Source organism: Oxyura jamaicensis, chromosome 5 (genome assembly GCF_011077185.1).
Source record: "Oxyura jamaicensis isolate SHBP4307 breed ruddy duck chromosome 5, BPBGC_Ojam_1.0, whole genome shotgun sequence".
Classification (NCBI taxonomy): Eukaryota; Metazoa; Chordata; class Aves; order Anseriformes; family Anatidae; genus Oxyura; species Oxyura jamaicensis.
In genome coordinates this window covers 63684600-63700599 of record NC_048897.1, presented here as the reverse complement: position 1 = coordinate 63700599, position 16000 = coordinate 63684600, and positions in this window count along the sequence as shown.

Genomic DNA, 16000 nt, shown 5'->3' with positions numbered 1-16000 from the left:
GGACAGCTGACCCAAACTGGCCAAAGGGGTATTCCATACCATCTGACATCATGCTAAACAATATATAGGGGTGGCTAGCCGGGGTGGGGGGGGCCGGCTGCTCGGGGTTGGGCTGGGCATCGGTCAGCAGGTGGTGAGCAATTGCATTGTGCATCACTTGTTTGTACATATTATTATTATTATTATCATTATTATTTTCTATCTTAATAAACTGTCTTTATCTCAACTCACAGGCTTCCCTTTTCCGTTTCTCTCCCCCATCCCAGAGAGGGAGGGGGGAGGGTGAGCGAACGGCTGTGTGGTGTTTAGCTGCCAGCCGGGTTAAACCACAACAACAATGTGGTATGCTGCAGTGAGCATAGAGAACAGGTACCTTGATGCATGCAACAAATTATTATGCATGCAAATATTTAATGTGTTATAATGTTTAGGAAATAATCTAGAATATGATTGTGATGCAGGGCAAGTGGGCAAATATGAGGGTCAGAGCTTACTTGAGTTTTCAACTAAGCTAAGACTGGTGTTCCTCCTGTTCAGATAGCATATAGCCAGGGTTTACCTTTGAGGCAGAGAAAGACAGTAGCTGATTACTTAAAACAAATTTCCTTAAACTGATAATTTACTGCACATGTGATAATGCACTGTACTAGTTCTACTCTTCTTCAATACATAGGCAGGTTCAACCCTGCATTCCTTCATATCCTGAGATTATCAGGAGAGAATACAAGATATGGCTTCCTCTCTAGTGTGTTACAATTTGGTTGCAGTTTTCTTGACACACAAGGATTCCATCTCTGAGCATTCTGGCACATGTATATTCCACTAGGTGCTGGCGGAGTGTGTGCTGAATGCTTCTAAACTGGTGACTTCTGGAGTAGCCCATGTGAAGGGGCGGTGGTGCCCTTCCCTTTATCCTCATGACCAGTTAAATCTTCCCATGTTGCCTGAAGCTGAAGTTGTTCTTGCACCAATTGTTTACGTGTAAATAATGCATATACTTTGTTAATTAATGGAGTTGGGGGGGGGGGGGAGGGGAAGGGATAAAACTCTTGTTTTCTTCTAAGTGGGAAGGTATTTGATTTTTCTTGGAGCCCTAGGGTATTTTATTTGGTAGTCTGTGATGACATCTCCAGACTTCAAACATTGCCTTTCTTGCCAGGATGTTTTGCTTCAACATTGGTAAAGGTTTATAAAAGTAAAGTACAACTGGAAAAGTATATCACTTCGAAAAGTAGATAACTGGGAAAAAAAAATGAAATATTGGCAGGCTTTTCAGGAAGATTGCTGAATGGGTGGAAGATTGGGATTGCTGAGGCCCATGCTGAAAAGTGTATGCCCCACAAGAGTCTCAACTTTTCTGACTCTGAGATGTGGATCTCCTTTTCTGCTTGCGTGTTTAGGCTGTTTGGTATGGTAGCTCCTAAACAAGGCTTGAATATGAAAGCTTGTATTTCATAAGCTTGTGGGATGGGGAGGTAACTGAAAAACCAACCTAGGTCCTCTCAAATGCTGAATCAAAAGCTACACTTCACAGAGCCCCCTCAAGAACTGGTAGTATCTGTACCTTAAGGTGCAGCTCATGGCAGGGTGACTGGTGTCACAGCAGGAGGAGACTGCAGCTGCCCCAGTGCCTCCCCTCAGCTGCGGTGGCTGGGTGATGGTTGTGGTCCCCACAGCCTTCTACTGCATTTGGATCCCAGCAGGCATTCATATTGTGTTAAGTCACGTCTTGAGATTTTCATCTTTTATTTCTGTGCTCAATCAATATGACTAAATCAAGGGACTCGGATTCTAGGTTTAAGTATTTGTGTGGAGCTACATAACCTCAGGTCCTGTTAGAGATGCTTCTTGCTCCATCACATCTTTGTCAGCCCTCATTTTCAGTGAAGGGAAGGCTGAGCTGAAGTAACACAGAAAACAAATGTAAATGACTAGTATCCTTCTGTATGATGATACTCCAGATGTAATGCTTGAGTATTGACAAGATGGTTTTGAAACTAGCTAAAATGCCTTTAGCAGACCTCAACTTCTCTGGCTTTATAGTCAAGACTGAAAACATGCAATACTAAAGATTTGAGATTGCTTCCTCACGCCCAGTAATAAATGATTTAATTAATACTGCAGCAACTAAAAGCTAAGATGCTTGCAAGTTTCCTATTTTAAAGGAGCAAGACATTTTCAGATAAAACTGGCAAGGATTTATACTTCATTAAGAATTCCAGAATAATACTCTGTGCTCTAGGAAGCATAATGTACTCCTAGAAAGGTAATGAATGCAAGCTTCAGCAACAGAGCAAGCCACTAGTACTGAAATTTATCAGAGGCGTTAAAGTTCAGTGGGTAGAGAGGGAAATCTAACTGCAATTATTCAGCCACACTGCTACTTTGTCTAACAATCCAAAGTAACCTCATAAACTGCAGATTACTAATTATCTGTATTTGTTTGCTATGATTCCAGTGTCTGAATCTTGAACTTCAAAGACCATTGGAAGTTAAGCACTCTGTTAGCTGAAATCATACCATTTCCATCTTTTCTTTTTCCATGATGGCTGGCAATCCCTCTCATACTCAAGTCATTTACACCATACAGTCTTATGCTTTAACTGGAAGCCATGAAAATGTTTTTTGCGATTCAAGGGGAGGATGCTTTGCCTCTAAGAGAGAAACAGATTCCTTAATCTATCCCTGTTACCAGAAAATAGACATCTGAATGTTAATTTTAAGTTGTTGGCTCTTCCTAGCATCTTTTCGTTGAGTCAGTGATGTCAAATGTGAGTTGTATGACCGAATGAATAAGCTGCTAGAACACTACAGAGAAAACTTGGCAGACATCCTAGTTTTTAACATTTTTTTCCCTTTCCATTTTAGAGTTAAGCAGATAGTGTTTTCTTTTTGACTAAAGCCTTATGCATGTATTTATAGTGTAATTTTCCCTTTATAAAAAGGGAACAAAATTTTGGTATGATTGTGGCTTGTGCTATTAAAGCTAGGTTTGCAGGACCAAACTGAATCAAAACTTTTAATTAGCTGTCTGAAAGTTCAGATTATGAAGTATATGAATGTAGTATCATTTAAGCATCCCAGAAACACTTGGAGATATCTCAAGAGTTGATTTGGATGTCCTCAAGACTGACGGGATGAGTTTGCTGTATTGGAGGCTTTAGAAAAACTGTCAGTCTTGCTGGATTGACTTTGAAGGCTGTGAAGATAATCCTTAAAAGGGAAATAAGCATAAAATATGCTTATTTATATGCTTATATAAAAAACACTTGAACTCTAGGGACGAATTGCTTCAACAGGTCAAGTTGCAAATGACAGTTGAACCTTCAAAAGTAATGGAGGAAGAAATGATGTTTGAGCACTTAGACGAAGAGTAAAGCCTGTATTTTTCTCATGAATGGCCACGGACACTTTTATAGGTCATTTATTACTGCTGAGCTGTATTTCTCAAAGATTTGGGAGTAATGTTGGAGGATATTGCTTACAGAAACTGTAACTAATCTAGTTAGCGCTACAAGTTTTATGGATAGAAGTTTCTTCAATGCCTTAATTCCTAAGGAGCTGCCAGCAGTAAAGCTGGTATAATAAATGATGACTGTTCAAAGTTGCTTTAAGTATTTATTCAAGAAAGAGTAATTAAACTGGAGAGGAATTACCGAGTACGGATGGCTGTAGCCTTAAAACAGGCATTAGGCATTGGAATGGGATATCCATGGAAGTGGTTGAGTCACCATCCCTGGAGGTCTTTAAAAGACGTTTAGATGTAGAGCTTAATGATATGGTTTAGTGGAGGACTTGTTAGTCTTGGTCAGAGGTTGGACGAGGTGATCTTGGAGGTCTCTTCCAACCTAGATGATTCTGTGATTCAGTAAAACATGCTTGAGGCAGAAGTGTGTGACACTTTAAAACCCATTTCAGAAGAAAAGGAAGGCTTTGCAGCTGGTTACACAGTGGGATGTTGCCATGTGCCCTTCATTTAAGCATTAGATCCCCACTTGCAAAGTAATGTCACTAGGCCTCTGCCCGTCTGAATGTGCAGGCTTCATTATCTTATTACATGACTTTTAAGGAAATGGAAGACAAAAGAATGTGTGAAAGCCACTTTGGAGCATCTCTAATGATCTTTTGTAGCTTCACAACTTTTCAAGGACAGGCAAACAAAGGTGTCCCATCCTGCCATTGTGTCTGCACTGTGCTAGAAAGTAGGGTCATGTCTGCCACCCCTGGGGAGAGAGAGATCTGGAGGCCTGAGGAGCCAGGAGGAAGGTGGAGAGGTGAAGCACCTGAAATGTCAGGCTGGTAAAAGTGATTGCCATCTCTCCACAAAGAGCTGTGCATGCATGCGCACCTGTGCATGTTGGACAATACCTGGTGCAAACTTGGCTTTGGCATCAATAAATCTATCTCAGTTGATTTAAATATTGTCTACATATCTTAAAAGTATATTTTAGATTTTAGTATTTAAACTATTTTGCATATTTATTCCTTTTTGTTTTACTTTTTCTCATTACCTTAGTGTTTTCAAATTTTTAATGAAGCCAGAGATGTTTTGGTGTGTACATAAAACACCTTACAGATACTAGCACTTTGTGCCCAGAGTTTTGATCCAGTAGACAAGAGCAGGAAAGTGAAAATGCTTGTCTTGTTATCTTAACTGGATGAAGTACAAAAGGAATGAGGGTAGGGGAGATTGAGGGGTGTTCTCAAGTACTTATATTTTAATCGTTTAATACTGGGGTCATTATCTATTGTGAAACTCAGTCTAGGACTGTTGTTTATGCCTGACAGTACAAATGTGATGTAGCATCAAAGCATCTTTTATCAGCAGAAATTGGCATAGTCATGGCAACCCAGGCAGGCCCTAGCAAACACATGCACGTGCATTTCTTGTTTCTGCTTTATAGGAAGGTGCAGCATTAGCTAGGTGGTGTTCATTGAACTAGGAGTGTCAGATAGAGGCTGTGTATCTTAAAAACAATCTCTTTACGTAGGCTGTTAGTTCATCACCACCATGGTATTCATGTTAGAATGATGAAAGCTAAGCTATCCTTACTCCTACCTTCTGCCTTCAGAGTGTTTTGTCTTGCAACTTCTCAAAGTTAGTGAAAGTACATGCATTTGAGGGGGAGGGGTCAGTTAAGGAAACCCATTTTTGGTCTCTTCTGGTTCTTCAACTGGGTTTCAGGCAGTTGCTGTCCTGTCAAGAGGTAAATTGGGATCTTCTTGTTCTGAGGCAGCTGCAGTCAGTGCAGCCTCGGGTGCTGGGCAAAGGACTTGAGAACAGTGCTAGGTACTTCTCGGTCCTGCTGCTTCCAGTAACAATATGGGAGAAAGTATCTGACACTGGTAGACTCTGCTATGGCTTTGTGCTGAGAGGAACTGAGAAGAATCATAAGAATCATAACTTGTGGAGTAGGTAAGTTTAGAAGTAGCCACCAGAGGTCATGTGGCCCAAACCCCTGCTCAAGCAGGGTCATCTACAGCACGTTGCCCAGGACCCTGTCCAAATGACTTTTGATATTTCCAAGGAGGGAGACTCCACAGCCTCTCTGGGCAACCCGTGCCAGTGCTTTGTCACCCACGCAATAAAGAAGTGCTTCCTGATGTTCAAAGGGAACCTCCTGTGTTTCACTCTGCCCATTGCCTCTTGCCCTGTCACTGGGCACCACTGAAAAGAGCCTGACTGTCGTCTTTGCTCCCTTCCTTCAGGTATTTATATACATCAATAAGATTCCCCACCACCCTGAGCCACCCTTTCTCCAGGCTGAACAGTCCCAGCTGTCTCAGCTGTTCTTCAGAAGTGATGCTCCAGTCATTTAACTCTCATGGCCCTTCATTGGGCTGTCTCTGGTAGCTCTGTGTCTCTCTTGTACTGGGAAACCCAGAACTGGACCCAGTATTTCAGGTGCGGCCTCACCACTGCTAAGTGTTACTTTACTGACCTTTGGGCAGGAATGCATTTGATGTTCATCTGTGAACAGGTCTCGAGATACCGACGAGCATCTTTGAATAGTATATCCATGTGTTGTTATGTACCATACATACATTATATACCATATTATATCCATGTGACTAATGTACCATAATATATTCTGAAATGTGAATGGGAGTGTTAGGCTACAAGACCCATGAACACATAGAGGAATAAGTTGGAAACAAATCCCCTGTCTGCCAGCTGGCTGTGTGATTGATGTCATCTTTCTTCTCGATGAAATGCTAGAGCAGATGATGCTGTATCTGTGACTCCTTCCACAAGCAAGAGTTGAACGGAGGTGGGGTGGGAGGTGAGGGTTACCTTCACAGCTTAGTATGCTTAGTATGAGTTGGAGGTTAGTGCTGGACAGAAGGAAGGCTGCAAATAGATACAGTGTGTGGGGGGGATCTACAATTTTCACTGCAAGGTTCTGCTCTTGTGAAGCTCAGCTCATTTCCCTAGCTCTTTCTTCAGCGGTAGGAGAATGCTACCTGGAGATGTAGGTAGGAATACACTTACTTTCATACTGCTCTTTGCAGTATTACCAAGAAAACTCTTTTCAGGCTTATTTTTGTTGTCAGCTGTATATGATTTTTTCAGCTCCTTGATTATGCTTACTGTCACTTGTATTCATGTGAAACCTAAAAAGATACTGCATCTAGCAAAACGTGTAGAAAATTTCCAGAAAACTAGCAATGAAAAATCTTTCCCATCTTTTAGTTCTTGAGGTGATTACATGTTTCTTTATTCTTGCTTATCACCTTTTTCAGTGTTCTTTCACCTTCATAAGGTTTATTTCATACTGAACGGCTAAGATTAAAATATCAAAACGAGCCACTGCCTTTGGTTTTATTATTGTTTCGAAGGAGCAGATCATTAAACAAATGAAGGCTTTATTCATCTTCTTTACAGTTGTTGACCCCCAAAGGTTATTAGTTTATATAGGAAATACTCATTTTCTGAGTATTTGAGTTAAATGCTTGGGAACAGTCTATGGAAACATCTCACAGCAATCAAAATGACTCATGACCTAATTAAATGATTTCCTATTTCATTTCACATAGTCGTGACCTTCATGACATCTCCAACTGTGACATTTCCATCACTATTTCCATTTAACCCCAGACAAGAATTTGGGACGTTTTTCATAATGGAATAGCTAAAGCAGATGTTATCTGCATGATTCTTGCCACCATCAAATCCATTAGTGTCATGTTCCTGATATGGCTAGAGGCAGTTAGTGTTAAGTGGATGTTTTACAATAATTAGGGCAGCAGAAGAACAATATGCATACTGTGGTCTTATGAAGACTCCTTTCATTGGACGGTTATGCTGTACGTTTTGCTATGCCAGAAGGGTTAAAAGTAGCTCGTTTCTCCCTGAAGACCAAATAATTTCTTAGCAAGAAATTTCATATTTCAGTGTGAAAGTGCTTCTTATTTAGTTTTTCAAATACAGACTTCACAAAATCAGAGAACTAATGTTTCAGAATGTGCATTCATATTTTACATATAAAAGGCTTTTTCTTTATTTTGCATACTTTCTAATATTCATTCCTTTTGTTTTTCCCAATTTCTTGCACTACAGTTACAGCCATTTGTCTTCTGTTTCTTTCCAGAATCTGGAGGAATTCAAAGCCAAAATGTTATCTATCACCTTTTTTTAGTGTCTATGTATTGCACAAGCATTTAGGTTGGAAAAGATCTCTAAGATGCAATCTTTAACGTAGTGCTACCAAGTCCACCATTAAACCCTCTCACTAAGCTCTACATCTACACATTTTTTGGAGACCTCCAGGGATGGTGACTCAACTACTTCCCTGGGCAGCCTGTTCCATTACTTCACAACTCTTGCCGTGAAGAGTTTTTTCCAAATATCCAACCTAAACTTCCCTAGGTGCAATTTAAGGCCATTTCATTGTCTTAACACTTGGTGCTTGGGAGAAGAGTTAGATCCCCACCTCACTATAGCCTCCTTTAAGGTAATTGTAGGGTGTGATAAGTTCTCACCAAGCCTTCTTTTTTTCCAGGCTAAACAACCTCAGTTCCCCCAGCTGCTCCTCATGAGACTCGTTCTCTAGATACCAGCTTCATTTCCCTTCCTTGGACATGTTCTAGTATCTCGGTGTCCCTCTTGTAGTGAGGGGCCCAAAACTGGACACAGTATTTGAGTGTCTCACTAGAGTTGAGTACAGTTGAGTACAGAGGGACAACCACTTTCCTAGTACTGCTGGCCACACTATTCCTGATACAAGCCAGGATGCTGCTGGCCTTCTTGGCCACCTGAGCACACTGCTGGCTCATATTCAGCCGGCTATGGACCAACACCCCCAGGTCCCTTTCTGCCAGGTAGCTTTCCAGTAACTCTTCCCTCAGCCTAGCACTGCATGGGGTGGTTGTTCCCCAGGCACAGGACCCAGCACTTGGCCTTGTTGAACCTCGTACAGGTGGCCTCAGCCTATTGGTCCAGCCTATCCAGATCCTCTTCAGAGTCCTCCTACCCTGAGCAGATCAACACTCACACCTAACTTGGTGTCATCTGCAAACTTACTGAGGGTCATTGAATGACCCTTGTCCAGGTCATTGATAAAGATATTGAAGATATCAAAAATAATAGATATTGAAGATATCAAAAATAATAAGAGTACAAAAATAATTTTATACTTTTGGCTGGATGCTCTAACATTAAAATGTGTTTCCACTGAAGGGTGTAGGGTTGCATTTTTTCTCCTAGTGCCCTCAGCACTCCATAGGGAGAGACTGCAGCATTGAATGAATTCATCTTGTGAGATTTTGGAAGTCTTGTGCTGAAATTTGGTATGCTCTTAGCAAATGTTTCCCTGAGTTCTGGTGAACTGCCTTCATTATTTTTTATTTTTTTTTTTGACAGCTGACCACTAGCACGCCTTAGGAGTGTGTGTGTGTGTGTATTCTCTTCTCTGAGAGCATACCCCTGTGTAAGATGTTCTTTCTCAAACTTTGAAACTTCCTTTTCCCTCTCCCCACCTTGATGTGTCAGAGACTTGTTTTACAGTTTTTCTCTCAAATCACAGTTTGATTTTTTTGCTATTGTACTATGCTGTCAGCTTACTTGCAATGTGCTTTGTTTTTTTTGTTTGTTTGTTTTTATAGAGGAAGGTATGTTACTCTAGTGAAGTTCATTTTCTGTTTGCTGGGATGTCTTTTCATTAATTTAGAGTGTTTTAATTGGGAGAACATTGATTTCACACCTGTTAATCCTGCAGATGTAAACACCTGAAGAAAGTTTTTGTTTGGTTGGTTAGTTGGTTTTTTACTTGGCATTGGAATGATTTTGTGGGAAGATGTTCATTTCCTGTGTGAGCAGAGATTTATTCATTGCAGAGAAGAAATTGCTGTTGTCATTCTTCTATAAGCATAGAAAGACTGACTAATTTGGGGAAACCTATGGATTCAGCAAGGAATCTGGGACACTGTCTGCTGGGCTTACATTACCTCAGCAGACACTCCCCCTTGTTCTTCATTCTATTCTCCATATTAACAGCTCCTTGATCATTCGAGAAACTATGGTGACTATCCCCATTAACTTCTTGTATCCTCTACTTTTTACAAGGTTTCTTTTCTCTGTAGGCATCTTAAATAGGTGAAAAATGTGATTATAAGCAAGACGTCATTTGAAAGTGATTGGACATGAACTGACTTAATATACTGCACTTCAGTGTGTCAGAGGTTGCGTCAGTGATTTCTGAGGCATTGTAAATAAGCATCTGTGTGGTAATGTTGCAAATGCACATAAATACATCCTTCAGGTTCAGAGAAGAGCAATGTTTTGGTCTTGTCCCTTCAGGACATTCTGCACCTTTCTTTTCCCCTAATATGGTTTCTTTTCCCCTGATTACATGGTTATATCTTGCGAGGCTTGCAGAGACCAGGAGGTGTGCAACACAGTGTGATCTCTGCATACAAAAGGCCGCCTACCTCTATGCGGATATGAGTTCTCTCCTTCTGAAAGGGAACTGAGTGCTTAGGGGTGTTTTGAAACTTTTGCTTTGTACTTTGAATCCTGCGTGTACAACTTGCTGTGTTTTGGAAGAGCAGGTACATTAAATCTGGATGTGTAATATCTAAAAGGCTTTGTAATTAATGTTCAATGATATAATTAATTAAAGCAGTTTGAAAGCAAGATAAAAATCAAACACACTATGACAAACCAGTGATTTCTAGATGAGAATTTATTTCACTCTCCTAGTTTCATAAGCTTTAAAATGGAGCTGAGGGTTTAAAAAAATTACATCCGCTAACATTTACAAACCATTTCCAGGAGTAGGGTTTTCAAATGAGCTTGTACTGCTCTGTTTTTGAATGCTAAATACTGGAAGTTGATCTTCATTATGCTGCTCCTTTGTTATACAGATTGTTCTAGGAATTGAATGTCAACTTTGTGTCCTGTGCAAGACATTTCTGTGTCTCTGTACCTGTATTATTGTAGTAACTGAAAGGCTGGTTTTCTGTTTTAAGTACTTTCCACTGCTCCTCTATTCAGAATCATCTTGTTCTTCTGCCATGTCAGATGCTAAGATTACAGTACCTGGCCCTTACCGAATGAAAGTTATTCAGACAAGTTGTGGACAGTCACCAAACAGAGGAACAATTAAATGTCTATTCCTGGGGTGGGAGCAAAGGGATCCGTCCTCTTTCTTTTGTTAACTTGTGGAATACACTAAGCTCTTGCAATTCAAACTTTTTTTTCTCCATTGTCACTATCTTTTAAGTGTAGCAAGAAAGGAGCTTGATAGAAAGTTTATATACTGACCCTGCATCTTGAGAGGGACTAACAAATATTTTCAGTTTGTTCATGTATTTGTTTGTGGGAATTAAAAATAAATAAGCAAATAAATCATATTAAAAACATTTCTAGAATACAAATATTTAAAAGGAAAGGTACGGAAACTACTGTAAGAAATAAGTTTAAACAGAGAATGTGATTTACCTTGTGTTATTCAAAATGTGATTTTTTGTGTCTTTTTACATTATTGAAAGCAGTATTTTTTTTTCATTGGGTTAAGTGAGAACATATTAGTTCCAGTGAATGTTAGATAAGTTATACATACCATCAGTAAAATAAAATAATTCAGTAAGAGAAATATATTTCTAAAGTATTCAGAAGCATTAAAAACTTCAATTTTTAATGTCCCCAAATAACATATATTGTATTAATGCTGTTCAGCTGAGTTAAAGAATAAGCAATGAATCCATCCATTAGTAGAACTTCACCAGATTTTTTTTCACCAGATTTTCCAAACAGAACTAATTGGGGAAGTGGAACATCATATATTCCAAACAAAAGCTTTTCTGTTTTAAGCAGAACACTTTCTTCTGAGCAGTTTGTGAGCTTCCTCATTGTAGTCATATTGCTTGAATAGGTTGTCTAATGTAGCACTGAACTTATGCTAATTAACCATCTTATATTCAGCAAAACTTATTGACAGAGAGAATAATCAGCCTGTGCAATTCAGTGCCCTCGGAGATGCTCTCAGCAACCCCAAAGTAACCTGAGATGCTTTTCCCCCTACAGGAGCTATATAAGCCTTAACGCAATTAACTGTGGCCTCTGAGAAGCTCCAAGACTACCCCTTTAATGTGTGGGCATACCTCTTCTGGCACCTCTGCTTGGAGCCAGGATGTGGTTCAGAAGGGCACAGGAGGTGCTCGGGGCTCCTGTCCCTCTTCAGGCTGTTAATCTTACAAATGTTTTCTGTATTTGTCCTCTGCCAGCTTAGTTTTTTAATGCGTTTCATCTTCACCGCAATGAGTCAATGAAGTGCTATTTCCTCTCAGCGATGGGGAACTGAGGCACAGAGAAAGAGCCACTGAAGCAAGAAGGGAGTTAGAGAGTCCCGAAGGAAGCTCCCTGTGAAGTACATGGGGCCAAATGGGGCTCAGTGCAAGCAGCAGCCAGCCCACTGCTCAGTCAGGGCGCACACCCCTCCAGAAAGCCATTAAGAAGTGCTGCACGAGGGGTGTGTGTAAAACCACACCTCAGGGTGTGTGAGTGGGAAGCAAGGAGTAGTCCCAGCTTTGAAGTCTCATCCAGAAAGCAGGTTACCCAGGTTTAGGTTCCTCCTTTGCCTAAGGGGATCCAAACCCACTTCTTCCACCTCCTGCAGCTCCTTAATCTTTGTGCTATGGGGCCGCTCTTGGGTGGCACTGATCCCCACCCTTAGCGCTGAAGCTGTGCCCACACAAGGTCATCACAAAAGCATCCTGACCTTCCCCTTCTCCCATTCCTTCAGTGAGTACCAGAAGCTGCCTTGTGAACCCACTCCCTGCTGCAGGCTGATCATGTGTAATGGAGGCAATGGTTAAAAGTGGGCTGAGCAAGGGCTACCAGCCTGTGGCTAAGAGCCTCCATGAGGGAATGTAGTGTAGCATCTGGGCACATACACATTGGAAAAAAGCTGATTATTAGCAGCACAATACCGAGGGGGTCTTTGAAGCGTCTTTATGCACTGGAAAGGATATGAAACAAATGGAACTTCCTGTTTCTTCTCTGAGGTCTCAAAAGATTAAACACTTCTTGGTAAGCATCCATGCAAAGTCTTTTGACTGTTGCCATATTTATGAATATATGGATGTGCCTTTGATTACTGTGTTCCTTATTTTTCAAGTGGAACCCTACAATAGAAGACAAAGTAATGCCAGTATGAGAAGGAAATGGCATCTAGGACTTTGTTGTTCTGATCACAAAGTCAATGCATTCTTAATACATAATTCTTTGGATGGGACAGCAGATGAAAATTGATGCCAGTATGGTTTGCTAAATCATACGTAATGTTACAGCTGTTCTGGTTGATATTATGCATTTACTAAGCTTTTCATCTGGAGATGTAATTTCTGTACAAACTGTAATTTATTTGAACTTTCCCCAGTCCTGACAATTTTCAGATTGCAGCTTTTTAAGAAATAAAGGGAAAAGTAGTTTGGATATCTAATCTTAATGATACCCTAGCTAAGTTCTATTTTTGTTCATATTGAAAGTATTAAGTATACAAAAGAAATGCATAATTAGGGAAAGGGCTTTTCTTTCTTTACAACCATCCTCTTAAAATCAGAAGTTGGCAGTTAATTACAGAACACTCTGATTTGTATTGGCAAGAGCCCCATATTTTTCATATAAGTTGCATCTAATTCACACTGGGCCTATGAACATGTATCCCAGCCTTTTTCCCAAGGTTGTAGGGGTGCAGAGTAATGCAATAAATTGCTTAATAAAAGTTGTCAGACCTTGAGCTTTTCTCGTAGTTACTTCTCTCACCCTGCTAGGAACTATGGTTTAAAGCTCAGTGGTATTTTGCATAACCCTACAAGCACAGCCTATATGCATGACCAAAGCTTGTAGGTACAACACAGATGCAAATGTTCAAGATGAAAATACATTTTGATCATAAGATCAAATGTGTCTGGTGTAGAGAAACTAGAATAGTTAGTATGCAAGTTTACTGTTGTGCACATCTCAGCTAATGGTCAAAGACTGTTTTGGATGCACAGGGAGGGGAAAGGCAGGGTTTGTTTTTATAGACAGCAGTAGAGGAAGAGAAAGGCTTCTCTTTCTTCAGAACTGAGCTTGTTGATACTTTCATGTGGGGAAAAGGGACATAAAAACGTCTTGAAATTAATTGCTAAATTGTATTGGGCTGGAATACTCTGAAAAGATGTAAACCCATGCGACCATCTTGTGCATCCAGCTGTTTTTTTCAGCTCTGCTTTTCATGGGTTGCAAAATAGTATGCCCTAAAGATATCAGTTCAAGCTGTATTAGATGAAGGAAGGAAGCAGACTCCAGGATATATTTAAACCAAATTAGAATTAGAGATTGCTCTTGTGGACCACAAGTTCTACCTCTTATATATATATATATATATATATATATATATATATTCTACCTTATATATATATATCCAAGTGATTGACTTAGAGTAGAGCTAGTGACTTTGCTATTGAGTTTTTTTTTATTTGTTTGTTTTTGAGGTGAATCTTCATGATTGTTTTCAGTGTCGCCTTGGTATCATATGTTACAGTAATCTATCGTTCATCATGTGAAAGAATCACAATTTTGCAGTACTAGAGGGAAAAAAAACTTTTTTTTTTTTTTTTTTTTTGCTAATACTGTAATTTGAACATCTGGAATCATTAGAATATTCAATAAGAATCTTAACTGTTGTATTTCCCAAGGTGTCGTATTTGAGAAGTGCTCACCGAGACATATATCATCCTTGTGGTTTCCTATGGTTTCTTTCTTAGCCCTTGTAGGATTGAAGTTATGAGACTAAGTTGCAGACAGGTCTGCTTTGGGTGGGTAGCTCAGTTCAGTGTCTGGCAAGTTGCTCAGTTCTGCAGTTTTGTGCTGTTTTTTTTTTTTTTTTTTTTTTTTTTTACAGCAACAGAGCATGGAACTAAAACACACCTAGAAAAACAATTAACATAACTCCCATATATGTGAAATCTTCTAGGGAGCGTCCCTGTTTGGAAGAACAAATGCTGGTCCCAGTTGTTGCTTATGGTGCTTGCAATGTGCCGTTCAAAGGCCTTGCGTTCCTGAACAAGCCTGGTGTTTCGCCCAAAGGAGTTCCCCCTCCTACTGTTTGCCTGCCCAGGAGCTGGTGGGTGGCCTCCTTCCCTTCTCCCAGGCCCACGGAGTCACTGGTGCCCAGCGCAGGCTGAGCATGAGGTGTGCTGAGGGGCTGGTGCTTTGTGCTGAGGTCTGAAAAAGCAGGGGCAAAGAGAGAAACAATATAAGCAGCACTGAGGGAGAAAGCAGATGAACACAGTTGTGTGAAGAAGTTGCAGCCAAGTGAAGGCAGCAGATGTTATCACTGCTGGCATGGGTACTGGGTGAACAGATTGTTGTATAGTTAATTGATTGTAGTTAATAGATTGTTAAGTATAGGTTATATCTCGTAGTAATTCTCACAACACCTAAAACACAACTCAGTTGCCTGCCTCACAGTGGGTGATTTATATAGATTTTGTTTGCCTAACAAGAGCCCTTGCCAAGGAAAAAAAAAAATGCATTCAACTTTTATCTAGAACTATTACTCACAAAATCTACAAATGGAAAATATAAGTATTGCTTCAATGACCTAGAATGACATAGAAATATGGTAGCTTAAGACAGAAGATGTCTTTGGAAATGATTTTTCTTTAACAGATGACTGTTCTATGCCTTTTTTAATTTCAAGGTTTAATTTCTGCCTTTAAAGACACTTTTATTGGAAATTTAACACTTAGCTAGTCATCTTAGTCTGTTAAAATTCAGGAGATTTTAAACAAGCTTTGAAGTAAAATGTGTTGTAAACTGCTTAAGGAAATGTAGTAGTTGACACAATGGAAACATTTGTTCTCAACTGAGAGGCAAAACAAACTTTACAGAACTATGCTGCTAATACTTACCCAGCTCTTCTATTCAGCTTGTTCTCTCCGCCAACAGGTTCATGAGATCTGTTCTTAAAACTGCACTATTCAGGATTTTCCTGGACTACGTGGTACACACTCATAAAAAGATATGCTCCTGTGGATGTGATGTGAATGTTTGGTGCCTCGTGGCTCCAGTGTCTGACACCGAAGAGCACCTTAAAAAGCAGTGGACAGAGTGCTTCAGTTGCATCACTGCACAGCTGCATAGAAAGCCACACTCAGAAGCAGAACATGTAATTTCTGTGCAGTGCCTCTATGTCTCGTTTTGACTTCCCTCCTGAAATAAGATGAGAAGGGTAACTGTCAGTGTGAGATGCCTGTGATGAAATGGTTGGACCGTTCAGCTGCTCCATGCTGGGAGGGGAGGAGGCAGAGTCCTTGGGCAAGCCGTGCTGGGCACTAGTTGCCAGCTGCTCTCTCTTGTTAGAAAAGCCACAACTGTTCTCAAGCACTGGAACAATTACCTGATTAGTTGCCTAATAAGGTATGAATATTTTGAAGCACATTAACACTGCTGCTGAAAGTCCTATTCTGTAGTGTTTCTTCTGTGTTTTTTTCCCTGAATGCAGGCTCT